The 17,705-nt window shown below is 55.6% G+C and overlaps 1 long non-coding RNA gene across 1 annotated transcript in view; it reads left to right on the plus strand.

The window, feature by feature from the left end:
- The window catches only part of LOC117287489, a 17,739-nt gene extending 3,478 nt beyond the window's left edge, over positions 1-14,261 (plus strand). Inside the window, exons 2-3 of the long non-coding RNA XR_004518779.1 lie at positions 12,382-12,647; positions 14,237-14,261. This is a non-coding gene — a long non-coding RNA (uncharacterized LOC117287489). The remainder of the gene's footprint in view (positions 1-12,381; positions 12,648-14,236) is intronic.
- The last annotated feature ends 3,444 nt before the right edge of the window (positions 14,262-17,705 follow it).

Raw genomic sequence — 17,705 nt, forward strand, 5'->3', positions numbered from 1 at the left:
TCCTCCTCTTCCTCTTCCTCCTCCTCTTCTTCTTTTTTTCCATACCATGGATCGAACTTGGGTCCTTGTGCTTGTGAGGCAGGCAGTGGTACCACTGAGCTAAATCCCCCGCCCCAACAGTTTTTATTGGGATTATGTTGGCTGTATACAGGAATCTGGGGAGAGGTAACATTTAACCAGTGATCTTTTTATCATGCATGGGCTCAGCCCTCAGCTCAACTGAGTTTTCCTTAATGCCCACAGCATTTTATAGCTGTCCTTGTACAAATTGTGCACTCTTGTCAGGTATATTCTAGGTAATATTTTGGGGCTGGTGTAAGTGTGCTTAGGATTTGTTTAACTCTTGCTTGTGTATTGCTAGCATATAGCCTGCTGGGGTACAGGGAATGAAAAAACAAAGCCCCTGGCCATATGCTGTTTGTCATTGCAGGTTGGAATAGATTTGGGAAGTCTCTTCAAGTCTTCCAAGCACTTGTTTGCTGCTTTCCCAACCTCATGAGCACCACCCTATTCTCTGGTGGCCCTGGCCTGGCCCTTCCAGGATACTGCTTGTGAGCCCTCCTGTCCTGTCCTCCACGTCCCTTCCCCTGCCCCTCAGTGATCGTCACTTAGAAAGGCTCTTGCCTTCTCTGTGATCCCAAATGAGCTCAGGGCATCCAGGGCATCCACCTCTGAGGAGGGGGACGTGAGATGCCCTTGGAGAGTAGCAGTGAAGGATTCAGCTCCTGCCTCCTTCGCAATGGCCTGACCAGCCTTCAGGTCCTGATGCTTTGCTAAGGGTGTCTCGGATGGGTTTGGCCGCCACTGCAGACCTCAACAACTGCGGCTTCAGGAGAGGGAAAAGTACCTCACCTGGGGGCCCTGGGCGGGAGCCAGGGCACCCTTGGGGGTGGGTGGCGGAGGCCGGTCCTGCAACACCACCCGGCTGGGAATCTTCACCCTGCTATGTGGCACCAGGCCTGCAGGTCTGCACTGAAGTGTGACGCAGCATGCAGGGTGGGGTGGATGGGGTGGGCTGCCCCTCTCCTTCTGCTCTGTCCTGCACCCACCCCATCCGCAGGGCACAGACACCCATGTGGGGCCCCGGATGTGTGCCTGTGAAGCTGTACTCACTGTAGCACAGCGACGTGGCCACGCAGGAGGCCTGTCTTTGGGCCTCGTCTGAGAGAGGCTGCGTCACTGTCAGCATGGGGCTCCGTGGGGCCGAGTGCCTGTGACACGTGTGTGTGGGAGGAGGACACCTGTGTGGGCAGAAGGGCCCGCTTCTGTGTCTCTCCAGTGTTCCTGGAGATGGCAGTGAGCAGAGTGGACCTGGGTCACGCCTTTAGGCTGAAGGGTGCTTACTATTTTAGCATATGTGCCGCTGGAGTGAGTGCTGAAAGGTGTTTATTAACACACCCGTGTGGTGCCAAGCTCAGATGGAGCAGCCCGCTTTTGTTGTTGTTTGCTTTTGCTTCTGTTTTATTTTGAGACAGGGTCTCGTTAAGTTGCTGAGTTGCCCAGGCTGACTTCGAACTTTGAATCCTCCTGCCTCAGCCTCCTGTCAGGGTAGCAGGGATGGTGAGCACCAGGTACTCAACTAGCAGACAGTATGGGTGTGGCTGGATTGTTCTCTGAGGCAGAGGTTTGTATGGGTGACACTGTCTTCTACAGGTTTCAGCGGTCCCCTTTGCTCTGTGTGTGGAGTGGAAGGGTTATGGCAGATATGATGTGACACTGTATTATATTATCGTGGCAGACATTATTATACTATACCTGTTCGTAGCTCGGGGAGCCTCTGGTGCTGGGACCATGCGCGGTCAGTTGTCCCATCATGGCAAGGTCACATGTAGGTGGGAAGACTGGCCCTGCCTGTCCTTGGGGGCATCTCTCTCCCTTCCCTCTCTGGGCTCGGTGCGTCTTCAGAGTGGAGTGCGCAAGGGTAGCACCTGGTCACCACTTCCTGTCTTCTCAGGCTCTCTGGGGGCCGGGAGAAGATTGGGAGATACTGGGGGCACCCTGTGTGTGCGGAGGAGCCGGGCCTAGTGCTAGCCCTACGAGGCTGATGGGTCACTGTGTTTTCCCATTGATCTCAGATGACAATGGCTCTCCTGAGGCTCTGGGTGAGACCCAGCTGGTCCCTCAGGAGACAGCTCGGGGGCTGCCGTGGGGAGGGTCAGATTTGCCTATCTTTAGTGCCAAGGGAAGGGCACACTTCCCACCCCAGCCCCTGTTGACAGCATCTCAGGGCCTGCCTGGGTGCACCCCAGCCTTCATTCTGCCAGTGCATTGCCTCTCGACCCTCCCCACGTTCCCCGGACCTGCACGCTGGCCCAGGGTCACCAATGTACCATCAGTGTGTGCTGCTCTCCCAGCCACCGGGGGCTGTAGGGTGTCTCAGTGGCCCATGGGGTCTCAGGATGGGTGCAGCTGTGCCTGAGGACTTGTGGCTGGGACAGCGAGGCCTGGCTGGCTGTTTTCACTTCTCAGCCTGTCTCCTGTTTGTGGAAGGTGGTGGTAGGATGATGGGCTGCAGGGGGCAGGTCTGGTTTCCGCCCTGCAGTGAGCCCTGTCCCCTCCCCAGACCCACACCTCTGCTCCCTTCACAGCGGCCAGGGGCCTCCTTTCTTCTTCTGGGTGTGGGTCATGGCCCTGGCTTGTTGTGGGCTCTGCAGGGATTCACAGAGGGACTTCCCTTGGGCCCCGTTACTGTGGCGTCTCGGGGACAGGATGGCCGATGCTCCCTGTCATTATTACTGTTTCCGCTTCTGTTCTTCAGGGAGATGCTCCCTCTGTTAGGAGGCTCCCGGCCTTGTCTGAGAGCCGCAGATGCTGCTTCTTGGAACCCTGTGGCCACACAGCTGCCTGTCTATCACTCACACTGGACCCCGATCCCGGACCTGTCCCTCGCTTGCCGCAGTCCTGGGGTTGCTGCCTCTGGATCTTGTTCTCTGATATTGTTGCAGAAGTTTCACAAAGAGAGCAGGTGAACGCCCCTCCCAGCTGGGGTCCAGAAGGCCACCGTGTGGATGTCAGAGATCCAGGTCTGCGTCCGATAGTCAAGGCTATACCATTGCATGGGCTCAGAGACCAAGGGATGCCTGTCCCTGTGTGGTCTGAAGGGCGACTCCACACATGCTCTGTGATGGGACGCGGGTTCCCTTGTCCTGTGCAGCTGATCGCGTTTGGGGTTAAGGTTAGTGCGGCCGGCTTAGCAAGGCCTGAGAGGGCCTTGTGGGGACTTCACTGGAGACCAGACCTGCAGTGTCCCTCAAAGGCCACGTGTGAAGGGCTGGGCCCGGAGGGTGCTTCTGGAAGTGGTGCTGCTGTTCCATCATTGGGCGCCTGGAGACACTATGGGCCCAGCCCCTGCACTTTCTCTTCTTTGTTTGTTGGTCTTCAGGACCACACATGCCAGGGGGTCCTCAGCTCAGGTGTTTGTTACAGGAACAGAAAGTGTTTATACAAAGTACCACCTATCTGGGCAGAGTCAGTGTGGCCTCAGGGATATAGCCAAGCTCCCCACACTTTCCCCAGGTCCATGCAGAAGGATTTCTTGTACTGTTCTGACTCAAAATCCAAACTCTCAGTAAAAGCTGTGGCAAAATAGACTCAGTTTAGACCTTGCAACAGCTTTGCAATCTCTCTCCCCTCCCCCACCACCCCCCCTTCCCCTTCCTCTTTCTCTTCCTCTTCCTCTTCTTCTTCCTTCTTCTTTTTTTGCCAGTCAAGCTGTGTGAATATTTTTGCTTTTGCAGTGCTGGGGCGGGGGGGTCAAACCCAGAGCTCAAGGCTGCCACGCCAGGCTTCACCTTGAGCTACGCCTGCAGCCCGTTCAAAGTTCTTTAAACTCCAGCTTCATTGTTCCCTCTTCATTCTGCAGTCCAGTTTCTAATAGTGCATGAGTCAGTGGTCAGACTCCATGGACACGTGGTCATGTGATGGGCACCGCACATTCACGTATCATTTATGGCTGGACCCCAGGCGTCTTGGGGGCTCTGCTGTCCTGTGTTTGACTCAGTGGCCCTGGACGATCAAGACCATTTTATTCCTGGCTGCTGGTGACTGCTGCAGTGGCCTCAGAGTTCCCTTTCTGGCCCCAAGACCAGTTTGTTTTCAGCCTGCCAGCATGTGAGGCCCCCTGCTCAGCGTGGGACAGAGGGTGCTGCACTGGCCTGGAGAGAGCTAGGAGAAAGGAGGCCACAGCAGATGATGGAACTCTCAGCGGGCCGTGGCAGGGACAGGGCCACCCCTCCTGGGAGCCACATTCAGGGTCATGCAGGGTAAAGGGGAGGCTGCTGTGGCTCCCAGGCTGTGGCCCCTGAGAAGCTGGCTGGCAGCCTGACTCCAGAAGCACTCCCAGCAGGCATGATCAAGTGTTCCCATCTGCTGGCCATGAAATCTGCAATCTTCAAAGTGGGCAGTAGCCCTCCCTCACCTTTCCCAGGTTAATCATTAACTTCTCCTTAGGAATTCCGATGTGCCTCTTCAAATAGCACACCAGCTATGTCCAGGGAAAACGCCTTGCAGGGGGTGGGCAGGTGTCCCCTGTGCCTTCCAGAGCTACCCCCGAATACAGGAGGCTGGGCAGGTGTGTAGGCCGCCTCTTCCTCCGTTCCAGAGCCCCGTGCCTGCCCACCATGTGGTCACTCCACACCCCTAGGAGAAAGGCCTCAACCTAACACCCTCTGCTGTCTACACAGAGGCACCTGGGACCTACCTGGCACAGGGGTAAGGGACCTCTCTGAGGACAGCTGGGGCATTGCCTTGAGGCTGGGACCTTCCGGGACCCATGGGACCACCATGCAAGAATGGTGGGGGCAAAAGTGGCAAATGAGAAAGGGCATCATACTGGGCACTGCCTTCTCCCGACTATGTGTCTTTGCCCACTGCATCCCTGAGGGAAGGGGACGCAGGGCACAGGCTGCAGGGACACCCCAGTGGCTCCTCCTCAGGGCTGGCAGGGTGAGGCTTCCTTGGGTACCCTGCCTCTCCTCTGCCTCAGCCACAGAGACCAGCACTGCTGGAGAGCAGGCTGACCCCAGAGCTGGCAGCCATGGGGGACCTGAGTGACATTTTGGGGTGAGCTGGCTGGGTATGGCCGAGGGACCGGGATGGCCGCTCACTGCTGGCCCAGCCTGGTAGGACAGTGGCTCCTCTTGGTACTGCCAGAGCCAGGGTCAGGTGTGGAGACCAGGGATATGGTCGGCCCTGAGGGCTCCCATGGGTGTGGTCCTGACCTTGGCCCTGGCTGAAGCCCGTGGGACCCGCTGGGTTCCAGAGTCTCCCCCTCCACTGGAACATAAGCGCCACCTTTCCAGTGCTGCTGTCTGCTGCAGGCTCTTGTCTGCTGCAGGCTCCTGGCCACATTGCCACAATCCTGTACTTGCAGGTGGAGGCTGAGGGGACACGGCACTGCAGGGCAGTGTACTTGCCCACCTCTGGGGCTGGCGCTCTCAGGGACTGTCCCTGCCAGTCCCAGCCCCATCTTCCCAGGGCTCCAGCCTCTGCTCCAGACTCAGTGGCCCTGGGTGTCCCTGCCCTGTGCCCGGCACAGGCCTGTGTTGTGATGTTCTGTGATCAGTGCGTGAGTACAGCGGGTGAGAGGGTCTGGCACTGGTGGACAAGGGCAGCAGGCACAGAGCCTGGGTGCCCAAGGTTTGGGTCACACAGAGACCCCTGTCATGGCATCGAGAGAAACAAGATGTGCGTTCGAGAGCGGTAGGACCCATGTGTCCTAGAAAGGGAAGTCACAGTGTTGCATGGGTGCCTGGGGCTGGCTCCCCTCCTGCCTTGGTGGCTGCCTCAGGGTCTGTGAGGCCCCAGACCCCTTCCCTGTGCAGTACAGATTCTGGCCTCAGCAGGTGCAGGGTCCTCCAGGAAGTGGCCCCATCAACTGAGAAGGTTGCAAACCAGATGGGACCAGCCCTTGAGGGCCATCCTGCATCCTACCTCCCTTGGCTGGGCTGGCAAGCGCTTTTCCTGTACAGCCATGTGGCCCCGGCCAGCCCCTTGTTGGGCTCTGATCCCTGCTCTGTTCAGTGAACCGGGAGGGCTGCTTCATGGGGCCATTTGTCCCAACACCTACCTAGCTCCTGGTCGGACACTTGGGCCCCTCCTTCCTCCCCTGTTGGATCTACATTGTTTCATCCAGTGTCCCCTTTCCTGCCTACCCTGTCCACAGGAGGAGGGCTGCTGGGCCCTGGGGACTCTGAGTGGGCCTTGGGCTTGCTGATTTGCAGCTCACGAGGCTGGGGTCTCCAGATGGTGGCCGGGGTAGACTGGGGGAGGGGAGCAACAGGCTGAGCAGGTTTGCAGGTATTTAAATATAGACTGGAGCTTCAGGTATGTCATTTTACTTGACAATGGAACTGAGTTTAAATTTTAGTTTCAGTTTTTCAATCTTATTTTATGTTTGGTACAAAAATGTCTTCCTAATAAAAGCCTTTGTACTATCACCGGCATTCTGGCGGCTAAGGCCCCAGCCTCTAGAGCTGCCCTGCAGGGAGTCAGCACTGTGCTGCGTTGGGGACAGCAGGGCCTTGGTGATGGACGGGCAGCCTTGCCAGGCTTCGGCATCAGCACGGGGCAACTTCAGATGGACGCCGGGCCCAGGCAGCTCACAGCCCAGTGCAGCTGTGTGGAGTGGATTTATCTCAATTATTCCATTGGGCTTTGTTAGAGTGCAGAGAGAGGAGTTGGCCAGGCCTCGGCTTCTGATATTTGCATTTAAAACCCAAACGCCATCCCTGGCAGTCAACCAGCAGTTGGCGCGGGAGGATATGGCCATTCGGAAAAGCCCTCGCTCACTGAGCTGAGCTCATGAACGGCCACCCCACTTTCCCGCCCAGCCAGACTGGGATGCTGGCCCAGCCCCACACACAGACCCTTCTGTCCTCAGCTGGATGAGGGCCAGGTGCCCTGGCCGAGGTGACGAGGCTCCGTGGTGGGTGTATCCCATTACCTCAAAAGCACGCTGCAGCAGGCTGGCCATCTCTGGACAGCAGGGCCCCTGCTTGAGGCCTGCAGGTGGCAGTGGACTCGTAGGCAGCACCTGGGTGGGGGAAACCCTTTGCACCCACCTCTAGCGCTGTGGAAGAGGCCCCTGCTCTCGGAGCAGGAAAGCTCCTTGAGTGGCTGGCTGGCTGGCTGGCACCCTCCCATCTGCTCACTTCCTGAAGGGCAGGAGGCTGGCTCCGGTTGCAGGCCAGGCTAGGGAGCTGGCCCAAGACCACTGCTGCCACCCAGCTCAGAGTCTGCGCTGTGCGGAGCCATGGACATCTGTACTGGCTTCAGCCTGAGTCATCCGGCCAGCTCCCTGGGTCTCCTGAGGACCTATGGGACTTGGGCTGCCTCTTCATTCCATTGGTGAGGGGACCTGGGCCTCGGACAGCGGTGATGTCACCAGGACTGAGCCACAGGGCAGGCTCCAGACTGACCCAGGATCGGTGACCCCGGTTCCTGTGGGGAGTATGACAGGCTTCTGGGTGCCACAGAGACCAGGGGGCCCCCCAGGTGGGGAACAGTGGGGGGCACATGGCTGAGTCTAGAGTGGCCCAGAGCCCAGAGCCCGGCCAGACCCCGAGCTCATCGTTCTGTCCCCAGGGGAAGGCTACCAGTGGAGCCATTCCAGAAGCCATGGCAGGGAGCTGGCCCAAGACCCCAAGGGGTCCAGGACTGGACTCAGGGAGCCCTGTGAAGGGTGTGGGCTGAGGTGGGAGACCAGGACTCAGTAAAGCTAGCTAGGGATGTAGGAATGACCTGCTTCTGGCAGAATCCCAGGACGCAGGTAGAGATTGGTTACCTAAGCCCTGTACCTGGCCATTGCATACAGGAGGCCTGGCAGCTTTCTGGATTTGCTCTGGCCTCTGTGAGGGTCTCCACCCTGGCCAAGGACTGCGCAGAAGAGGAGCCAGTGGCGTCCTCCACACCGTGTCTGCTGTCTCTGTGTCCCTCCGGGACTGTACCACAGACCTGCCTGTCACTAGGCCCTGGGCTGCCTGGCCCCGTCTTGAAGTCTGTCAAGTAGCTCTGGGCAGTTCCCCGAGCACAGTAACAGGAGGGCAGGCCCAAGGCATCTTCTCATCCCCATGAAGCCCCCAGAAGGGACAGAGCAGGAAGAATCGCACTGAGGGGCAAGTGCCGGGACAGTGGCCTGGGCCCTAGGCAGCTGGGGGACTCAGCAGCCGGGGCTGTGCTGTACCTGCTGGGTGGGGTGGGGGCAGAGGCGAGACCTCTCCGTAGTCTCACCTCTAGAAGTGACCTCGGGAGCCCTGTCCTGCCGCCCAGCCTGTCTTCCTTGTGGCATCCTCAGAGGTTTCAAGGTAGGATGGAAGAAGCAAAAATGAGGCAAGGAAAACAGGGCAAGGAAATTGAGATTTTGTTTTGTTCTTTGTAGCCCTGAGAGTTGAACCCAGGGCTTCATGCATGTAAACAAGCACTCTACTGCTGAGCTACGTTTCCCAGGCCAAAATCAAGATTTTAAAAATAGTACATTTATTATTATTTTTTTAATTTTTGATTTGTTGTTTGTTTTTTTGAGACATGGTCTTGCTTTGTAGTCCAGGCTGGCCTTGAACTCACAGTGAGTCTCCTGCCTCAGCCTCCTGAGTGCTGGGATTACAGGCGTGCATCGCCACTCCCAGTTAAAAATTGTATTTTTACAGGGCTGGGGATTTAGCTCAGTGGTTCTGCTATATGCCTCACAAGTGTAAGGTTCCAAGTTTGATCCCTGGTACAAAAGAGAAAAAAAACAATTGTATTTTTAAGAAGAGCTGCAGCTTCAGGACATAAGCCCAGTTTATGTATTTATTTTTCTTTCCTTCTCCCAAAACATAGTGACCCTGGGCAACTCCCTTTCACCTACAGGTGGGTTTGGCCTTCCCCTTTTACTTGTGAGTGGCCCTCTCACCTGTGAATTGGTCTTCTCTTAGGAGCCCTAAGAGAATGGATCATTATTCCACCATGGGCAGGACTATAGGTTTTCAAAGAGATTTCCCCGCCCGAACACACAAAGATCCGTGGTCCCCAGCTGTGCACCCAAACTCTACTCTCAAGTGCATCCTTTATCTCTGTCTAATAAACCCTGCTCTTGCCTTTTCCTGATGCATCCTGAGAATTCTTTTTCTGTGATGAGCTGGGTGTGGTGGCTGAGGCAGGAGGATCAGCCTGAATCTGAGCCAGTCAGAGCAACATAGTGAGACCCTGTCTCTAAGAAATAAAGAAAGAAAGAAAGGGAAGGAAGGAAGGAAGGGGGGAAGGAAGGAAGGAAGGAAGGAAAGAGAAAGAAAGAAAGAAAGAAAGAAAGAAAGAAAGGAAAGAAAAGTGGTTGCACAGGTGTCCCCTGGATCAGCCGTGATGCCGCCTGGTTTACTGCGGGCTTAGAGGAGGGTGTGTGTGGTAGTACAGCTCTCTGGTGGTGACGGCAGCCTGCCTGGCTGCGGTGCTGCCCATTGGACAAAGTTGGCACTCCCAGGGCCTGGGCCAAAGAGCTCCATCACTTCCCGCAGGGCAGGGTGCTGTCTCCTCAGGGCTCCTATGGCAGGGTTGGTACACAGGGACCCCAATGCCGCACAAAGGAGGGGAGTGGGGTGCCTTTCCCTGCAGTGCGCTGTGATCCTGGTCAGCCCAGCAGGGGATGGGGGTGGACATGCAGGAGCAGGGTAGGGAGCTGGCCTGTTGGAACCCTGGGTGGCAGCTGTCCCCACCATGACCCTGGCCTGCCCCTGAATGCAGTCTGAGGACCCCAGACAGAGAGGGGTTCAGGTGGGATGGTCCCCAGCTATCTTGGGGATTGACCCTCAAGTCCCAGGCTGTGGCCACACCCACCTGTCCCCTTCCTAGACTGTCCCCTAGGACACGTGTGGAGAGTACCACATGTCTCTCCACCCTTTGCAGCACCTATGGGCCACTGAGAGAGACAGTGGTGATGGCAGGTCCTCACACTGGGCCAGGCCTGCTGTCCTTGACTTGCACGAGTCTGCTGTGTGTCAAGGTACACACTTGGTGTCCGTCGTAACACACACACCACTCAGTGGCCCTTCAGTCACCCCGGATGGGTGAGGTCAGACAGGACCAGTTCCAGGCAGCAGCCTGCAGAGCCCTGGCTATGGCCACCTTTGTGGATTTTCTTGGTCAACTTTACCCATGTTAGAAATGAGCCCTCAGGCTGGGGATTTGTCTTAGTGGTTCCGCCACCTGTCTTGCAAGTGCAAGAGCCCGAGTTTAATCCCTGGTGCCAAAAAAAAAAAAAGAGGCCCCAGACTAAAATTGTTGGTGCCAGAAAGAATGCAGTCAAACACAAGCAGGAGACTCGACAAGGCAGTTTAAAGTTCCCTTCTGCAGAAGGGTATGAGAGCGCTCAGACACGAGGCAGCAGGTGCACCTAGCAGCAGGGAAGGGGGTTACACCTCGCGCACAGCACCCGGAAGCAGCTATCCTTTAAATTAATTGGCTGGATCCAAAGGCTGACATGTGTCTCCACTGGCTAGTTTAAGCAGTGCCAAAGGGCTGCTGAGGGAAAGGAAGAGCGGGAGGGGAGAAAATGAGGACAGATAAGCAGTCTCGGCCTGCACTTTGTTTCTGGAATTTAAACTGAGCAGTCACTTCTCGGGATCTCAGTGTGTCTGGGAGGGGCTGTGGAGAGTGGACCAGACACTAAGATGGAGGTGCTTCTGTTTATGTCCTTTGATAGAAAAGACACCATCATTTTCTCCAGAACACAGAACTGTCGAGTTCCTCTGAAACCCACTGCTGAGGCCCTTCCTCCTCTCTTTCCACCCGCTCTCTGTCCCAGCCTTGCTGTAGGTGGAACCCAGTGAGGGCTGGCAGAGCACAGATGGTGCTGGTCACCACGGCCCAGGCCAGACTCTGTGTTGGACACATATGCAAGTGAATCACCACCTGCCCAGTTTCCACCGCAGGCTCACAGGGTGAGAACCCAGTACGCTGCGCTTAAGTCCTGTCCTGTGAGGAACACATGGACATCAGTGGTGCATCCTGGGGCTGGGAGAGGCTGGGTGGAGGGGCGGCCGTGCTCAGTGCCTCACCTGGAAGAAGGGTGACCGTCTGACACCATTGCTCAGAACAGCAAAGGGACAGAACCCTGGGATGGTTTGCTTGGGTACTGTCCGAATCCAGCCATCGGTGCCGCTGGTGATGCCCAGGAAGATGCTGGGAGCACAGAGGAGAGAATGTGAGGGTCAGTGTGGGTGCAGGAATGAGCATACTGCAGCAGCACCAGTCCTTGGGGCTGTTTCCTGAACACGGGCTGCTGTGCACCATCCTGAGCCTTCCCACACCCTTGCCTGAAGTCTCTGCTACTTCTCATGGCTCACAGCTCATCCCCAGCCCCTCGACCTTGTCCTTCGTGTGCACCCAGCTGGGGCTGGGGCTGGTGTCCTGAAGTTCACCTGTCGGATTGGCGGCCCCACCCTCCAGCTCAGGACAGAGGGTGCCCAGCCTGACCCTCAGCACTTCAGCCTCCCGCGTCATGCAGGGCCTGGGTGGTGCTTGTCTGTGGGAGAACCAAAGGAGGGGGTTTTCTTTTCCACAGGAGTTTCTCATGTAGGCTTTGGACCCAGTACCTGGCTTGCACCCTCAGTGAGCCTGTGCTCAGCTGCCCTGAGGGCTGGTACCAGGTGCTGCTTGGCCACCAAGGTTCACATTTGTAGCCAGGTCTGGGTGCCGTTCTGGTTCCGCAGGACAAGGTCCTTGGTGGGCAGAGCAGGGTTAGGCCTGGCACAGGTCTGCAGAGCACATGGTCCCAGTGAGGGTGCTGGCCCCTGAGGACACCATGGCCAGGCCAGGTCCTGGAGAGGAGATTTCTCATGATGCAGCAGCTCGTGGGCATTCGCCCCGTCTGGATGAGCCTGCTTGCAGTGTGAGCACCTGGGTCACCCAGGGAGGAAGCGTGAGGTGATCCGAGCGGTCCCTTCCTGTGTCACTCTTCAGTACACTCTTGGCCATGGCTCCATGGCGCTCCTGACTGCCCTCTCCCTTTGCTGGCCAAACATGTCTTGCTGCTTTGGTAGCTCATCCCCTGCCCGACTCATCCCAGGGACCACAGAGAACTGCTGGATGGGCCACGTGGCCAGGGCAACGGTTTCCTTTAACAACCGCAGTGCTCTCCCAGTTGCTTAAGTGTCCCAGGCTTTGGAGCTCGAATTTTCATCGGTTTGTGAGCTGGGGAGGTTAGGGTGGAGGTCAGCTGGGTTGGTTTGGGGATCTTCAGGGATTCATCCGGCACATTCTGAATGTGTCTGGGGGTCAGGGAGGTGACCTTGGGGCTCTGTCTGGTCCCCGTCCCTTCCTCTCTGGTGCTGTCCCTTGCTCTGCATCCTGGCCACCATGAGCTGAGGTCCCTGAAAGTCCTGAGACAAGACAAGCCCCTCCTCCTTTCAGGTGTGAGTGTTGGCCTTGTGTCCATGGAGGGGTGCTGACTGCTGCACGGACAGCCAGGAAAGGACCACGCCCTGCCCCTCAAGGTCTTCATCCTGAGGAGCGGTATTGGGGTCTGTTGGCAGTCACCTGCTTGTCCCCACATCTCTGTGGTAACTCCTCAGAGTCCTGTGAGTCTGCACACATCCTGGGTGGTTCCTGAGCAGGACCCGTGTTTGCAGAACATCGGAACAACATGCACAGCACAGTGTGCAGCGTGAGAACTGGAGGTGAGAATGTGTATCTGGGTCTCCACTGTCACTGGCCCTCTGTGGGGCGCTGGTGTGGGCGGTGACGTCACACAGCACAAATCTCACCGCTCTGCTCAGGTGGGGACCTGGCTCGGGGTGCCCTGGTGCAGGGCCCCCATCAGCGGCCCTGGATGTCCTGGCAGCCCTGGCACTGTCCTGGGAGGACTATGTGAGCCTCACAACCTGTGACACAGAGTCCACCTCCCATATGGGAGGAATTGGGCCAGCAGGGCTGTCCCCGAACCCTCCCCCCGCTGCTGCCGGGCTCCTGGGCTTTGCCCATGCATAGCAGGGCCCTGGTACCAAGGGATTACTGAGCCTTCCTCCCTACCCCACCTTGTCCCCTTGTCTATGACATCTGCAGCACAGCCACATGTCACCCTGGGCTCCACGTGAAGGGTAGGAAGTCCCACCTGGAGCTGTTCTGGGAGCTCCCATGAGGTCTGGGCTTATGGGCATCCAGCCCAGGGCATCAGACTTCAAGATACATCCCACAGCTGGGAGTCAGGCCATGAGGTCCTGGGGTTTGCTGGCTGTGGGGGCCCTGGGCAGGCTGTTCCTGGGGTAGACTGAGGGCAGGAGCCATGTTCCTTGGCTCTTCTGTGACCCTACCTGGTATCCCGCATGGAGCCAGCACTGCACAGGCTGGGCAGAGCCACTGTCCTGCTTCTCATGACCAGAACACACTGCACATCCTTGTGGCCCTGGAGCCCGCACACCCTCCTGTGGGTGCTGCTGCTGACTGCTGTGGAGTGTCACTTCCTGACAGGGATTGGCAGAGGCCTTTCTGGGAATCAGGAGGTTATAGTAGATGGCAGGCTGCCCAAACCTTGCTGCTCTGCAAGAGACAATCAGAGGTTAGACTGGCATCCAATGAGGGGGCTGTGGGAACAGACAGAGGCTAGCAGTGTGGCCACCATCTTAGGAGCTGGAGAGGCTGGAAGAGGCAGGAAGGTGTCCTGGGGTGTGGGGGAGGCCCCACTGCACTCTTGATTTGGGACTCGGCCTGTGGCCTTGTCCTCCCTGTGTGGGGCCAACAGCCCTGTACGTAAACCACGCCTGTCTGGGAGGCCTGTGGACGAGGCCAGCACATATTATGCAGCCTCTGTGGGACAAGCTCTGGAGACATCATGTGGAAATGCAAAAGTTAGAAGGCTTTGCTGGCACAAGTGTGTCCCAGCTTTTAGAAGTAGCTACCAAAGTATATATAAACCAGGACCAAGAAGCTAAACAAGAGGCTGATATGAGGCTTTAAAGGAAATGTATCTGTTAGCAGCAATGCTGATGGAGAAACAGAGTCACCAAGGGGTGAAGGCACAAACATGAACAGAACAGGGCCAAACTAGACCAAGACCCACCAATTGACCAAAGCTAGATTGGGAGCAATGAGCTAGATGTAGAAAGCGTAGACATTAAAAAGCTAATGCCCAGAAAATGATGACAGAGATGATGACAAAAATTCCAAAGCTTAAGAGCTGCCCCATGTAAAAATTTGCTTGTAGACCTTATTGAACTGCTTCGAGCTGGTGGCTATCAATATATGTTGTTGCTTTCCTACCACTTCTCAGGATAATTGAGGCCTTCTCCACCTGACAAAAAAGACACAAAAGGTGACCAAGATGCTATTGGAAGACACCATCCCAAGATTTATGATGGTCACATAATGGACCAGCATTCGTAGCCAAGAAAGTCCAGGAGCTCACACCAATGTTAAAGAAATGAGATCAAGTCCTGCCCATTGTCCTTCTCCAAGTCCGGTACACCTTCACCAACGAACTTCATATTCCTGTTATGAGAATCTACATGACAGGCCACCCCCCAATCATAGTTCAAATTAAAGTTAATCTTTGTAAACTTAAAAAATTGTCCCTGAGAGAACAAATATAGGTTTTGGGAAGAGCCCTACAAGATATCTATTACTGTGTACAAGAGAAAATGCCCATAAATTTAAGATCCAGTGTACCCATTCAAACCTAGGGACTTTGTTAGGGTCAAAAAAAAAACAAAAAACAACAACTCTAGGGCTCATGTGGGATGGGACTCATACTGTGATTCTATCCACACCCACTGCTATCAAAGTTATAAGAACTGTATCTTAGATCTGCCACAGTCAGCTAAAGCCAACAGCCAAAGACAAGTAGACCAGCTGATAAGGTCCATACCACAGCACCAGCTGATCCTGTGACAAGGTCAGGCCGCCATCAGAGACAACAGCCCTGCTCTCATTGCCTTGGAAACTACCCAAGGCAGAAGCCTAAAGATCAACATAAGTCCCTTATCCTCGCTGTTATCTTTCCCTTGTCTCTTACCCCTACTTGTCAGAAACATTCTGATGGTCATGGAAACTCTGATGGGCAGGCATACCACCAACTGACAGCCTTATCCAAGCACCAGCCTCTGCTTAGTAGGCTGTGCTGAGCACCCCCTTCTGACCAAAGAATTGATAAAATAATAACGGTAAAGATGATGCTCTCTGGTAAAACTTGTTATAGAAATCATCAAAGGGGGAAACAAAGCAGAACTTAAAAGAAAATCAGTTCTCCTAGCTGAAAGCAGTCTAACAGTTCCCTACTCAGGTTCTGCCTCACCCTTTCCCATAACGACTGACCTCCCCTTGTCCTGATAAGGTAAACAGTCAAATTCCTGTTCAAGAAGTTTTGTAACCCCTGAGAAACTATATGCTCTGTAAACAACTGTGTTCTATAAACAAACTCTGTTCCCATATGATTCATAAAACACTGTCTTCTTACAAGGCTAAATTACTGAACTGTCTGCCCTGTTCTGTTTAAACTTACTTCATCACTGAAAGACCACTCCCTTTTAACTAAATGCATAAAAACTGAAACTTCTCTTTGGTCAGTTGCTCAGCCTTGGGACACAAGTCCATCAGGCTGGTGTTCACCCCAGCAGGCCCTCCTTCTTCCCTTAGTCTCTCTTGTCCCTTAGAATTCTGCATGGTGACAAGGAGCAGGTGCAGCACTCAGCACGGTATCCGAGCCTGTCTATGCGGCTGCTGGTGGTGAGGACAAGCTGTCTGCTCAGCCCTGCTGTTCGTGGCCACTGTGCCTTTTCCAGGGCCACAGCTGGGCAGTGAGCACTGACGCCCACTGCTGTGAGAACCCGATTTCCTCCTCCATGGGATGCCTTGAGTAGGGATCTGGTGCAGGTGGTGTCGTCTTATTCCTATAGAGGTGTTGCAGTCTAAGTGATTGGCATCTTTGGGGTGGAGCCAGGGCAAGTGCTTCACAGAGTCCGCGTGGCTCGAAGTGGCTGGCAGAGCCCGGGAGGATGCTGTCAGGTCAGTGTGCAAGAGTGTGAGGTTGGAGGGCAGAAGCCAGCTGATGACCTGGCACTGATAGGAAGGTCAGTGTTCTGGTTTCAGGTGCCCTGGGGCCTGGGTGACATGGAAGCCACCTGTGGCTGGGCCTTCTCAGATTGTTGGGCAAAGGAAGCTGTGGGCAGGACAGTATTCCATCCTAAGGGCCTCTCAGGGCAATGAGAATCCTGTGACCTTGCCACCGTCCTCCTGGGCACTGCTTATGAGGCTCTGTGGGATCATGGTGCTAGGGGCTGAGCTGGAGCAACTCCCAACATCACACTCAGCACTGATGGCTGGTTAGGGACAGAGTTGTCCAAAAGGAGGGACAGAAAAAAGTCACTACCTAAGTCACTGAGTTGCTCAGGCTGGGCTCAAACTTGCCATCCTCCTGCCTCAGGTTCCCAGAGTGCTGGGGTCACAGGTATACGCTGCCACACACTGCTAGGTAAGGTCTTTTCTTAACTACATGGCCAGTTTATTGATTTCTTATACTCACTTAATCATTACCATCTGTGCAGACAAAAACATTGTATATATAATTGTTTATGGTGTGTTGAAAAGGACAGTTGAGTTTCGTAAGCACTAAGGGCAGCCACGAATATGTCACTGTGGCCTTTGACCGTAGTGGTGCAGTTGGTGCTTGGCACTGTTTGTCATAGCGAATTAGATGACCTCAGAGAATTCTGCATGAGTGTCTTGCAGTGTAAATCTTCAGCTCTCCATGCCCTGGCAGTTTTCACGGTCAGACCTCACAGGCAGTGCTACTGGTCCCTACAGAGCTATGGGTGAGGCCTGGGTGCTGTCTTGGGGACAGCACATAGTTGGAAGGTTCTGGAAGTTTCCGGATAGCCTCCCAGGTATGAGCTCCCAGAGCTTCTCTTCCACCAGAGTGACACTGCACAATGATCACCTGGACCAGGAGACCCACAATGACTGCAGGGGTCAGCTGGGCACCCTTGTGTGACTCAGTGATTGGAGGAACATTCTAGAAGGTGGCCACACCTGTCTCAGGCCCACTCCAGGACTCAGAGAACCCTGGGGCAGAGGAAGCCAGGTAGATGGGCTCTGTGCAGCCTGTCTCTGCGCAGGCACATGCGGTCAGAGCAGGTGAGAAGACGTGTGCAGAGACAGCAGGACATGTGTAGCTGTGCAGGTGGCACCAGGCAAGGGGGCAGGGATGGACAATGCTGGAGAGCCAGCGGCTGGTGTGGGCTGCTCCATGCCCAGCCTGGCTGTGTGAATGTGGCCTCCTTTCTTTCCCGTGTGCCCCCCACACCCTGCCATGGCCACACAGGGAAAGCGAGCTGGACTCAGTTTCCCCAGCCACAGCCATGCAGCACAGTACTTCTAATGTCAGGCGTGAAGCTCCAGCCACACCATGTGGCAAGCAGTTCTGCTGGAGTCATGCTGGGCATCTCTGGTGATCGGGTCAGACACGATCCAGCTGCAGTGGGGGACCCCCGAGATGCATCCTCAGATGGTGTTAGCTTTGCCTGTGCTTGTTACCCCTTGGTTATAATTCGGGGTTTTCACCGCCCCGTCCTGGGTGCAGTCAGGGTGCTTGAGCAGTTCCCGAACCCAGGGAAGCACTATTCACAGTGTGAGTTCACAGTGCGAGCGCCAGGCCCTGTCCAGTGTCACTTTCAGCGACCTCAGGGGGCGCAGACCCAAGCCTGTCCTTTGGGTTACGTGGACACCCCTGCCTTACGAAGTGATTG

The sequence above is a fragment of the Fukomys damarensis genome, unplaced genomic scaffold (assembly GCF_012274545.1).
Source record: "Fukomys damarensis isolate Sample0158 unplaced genomic scaffold, DMR_v1.0_HiC HiC_scaffold_1, whole genome shotgun sequence".
In the NCBI taxonomy this organism is placed as follows: domain Eukaryota; kingdom Metazoa; phylum Chordata; class Mammalia; order Rodentia; family Bathyergidae; genus Fukomys; species Fukomys damarensis.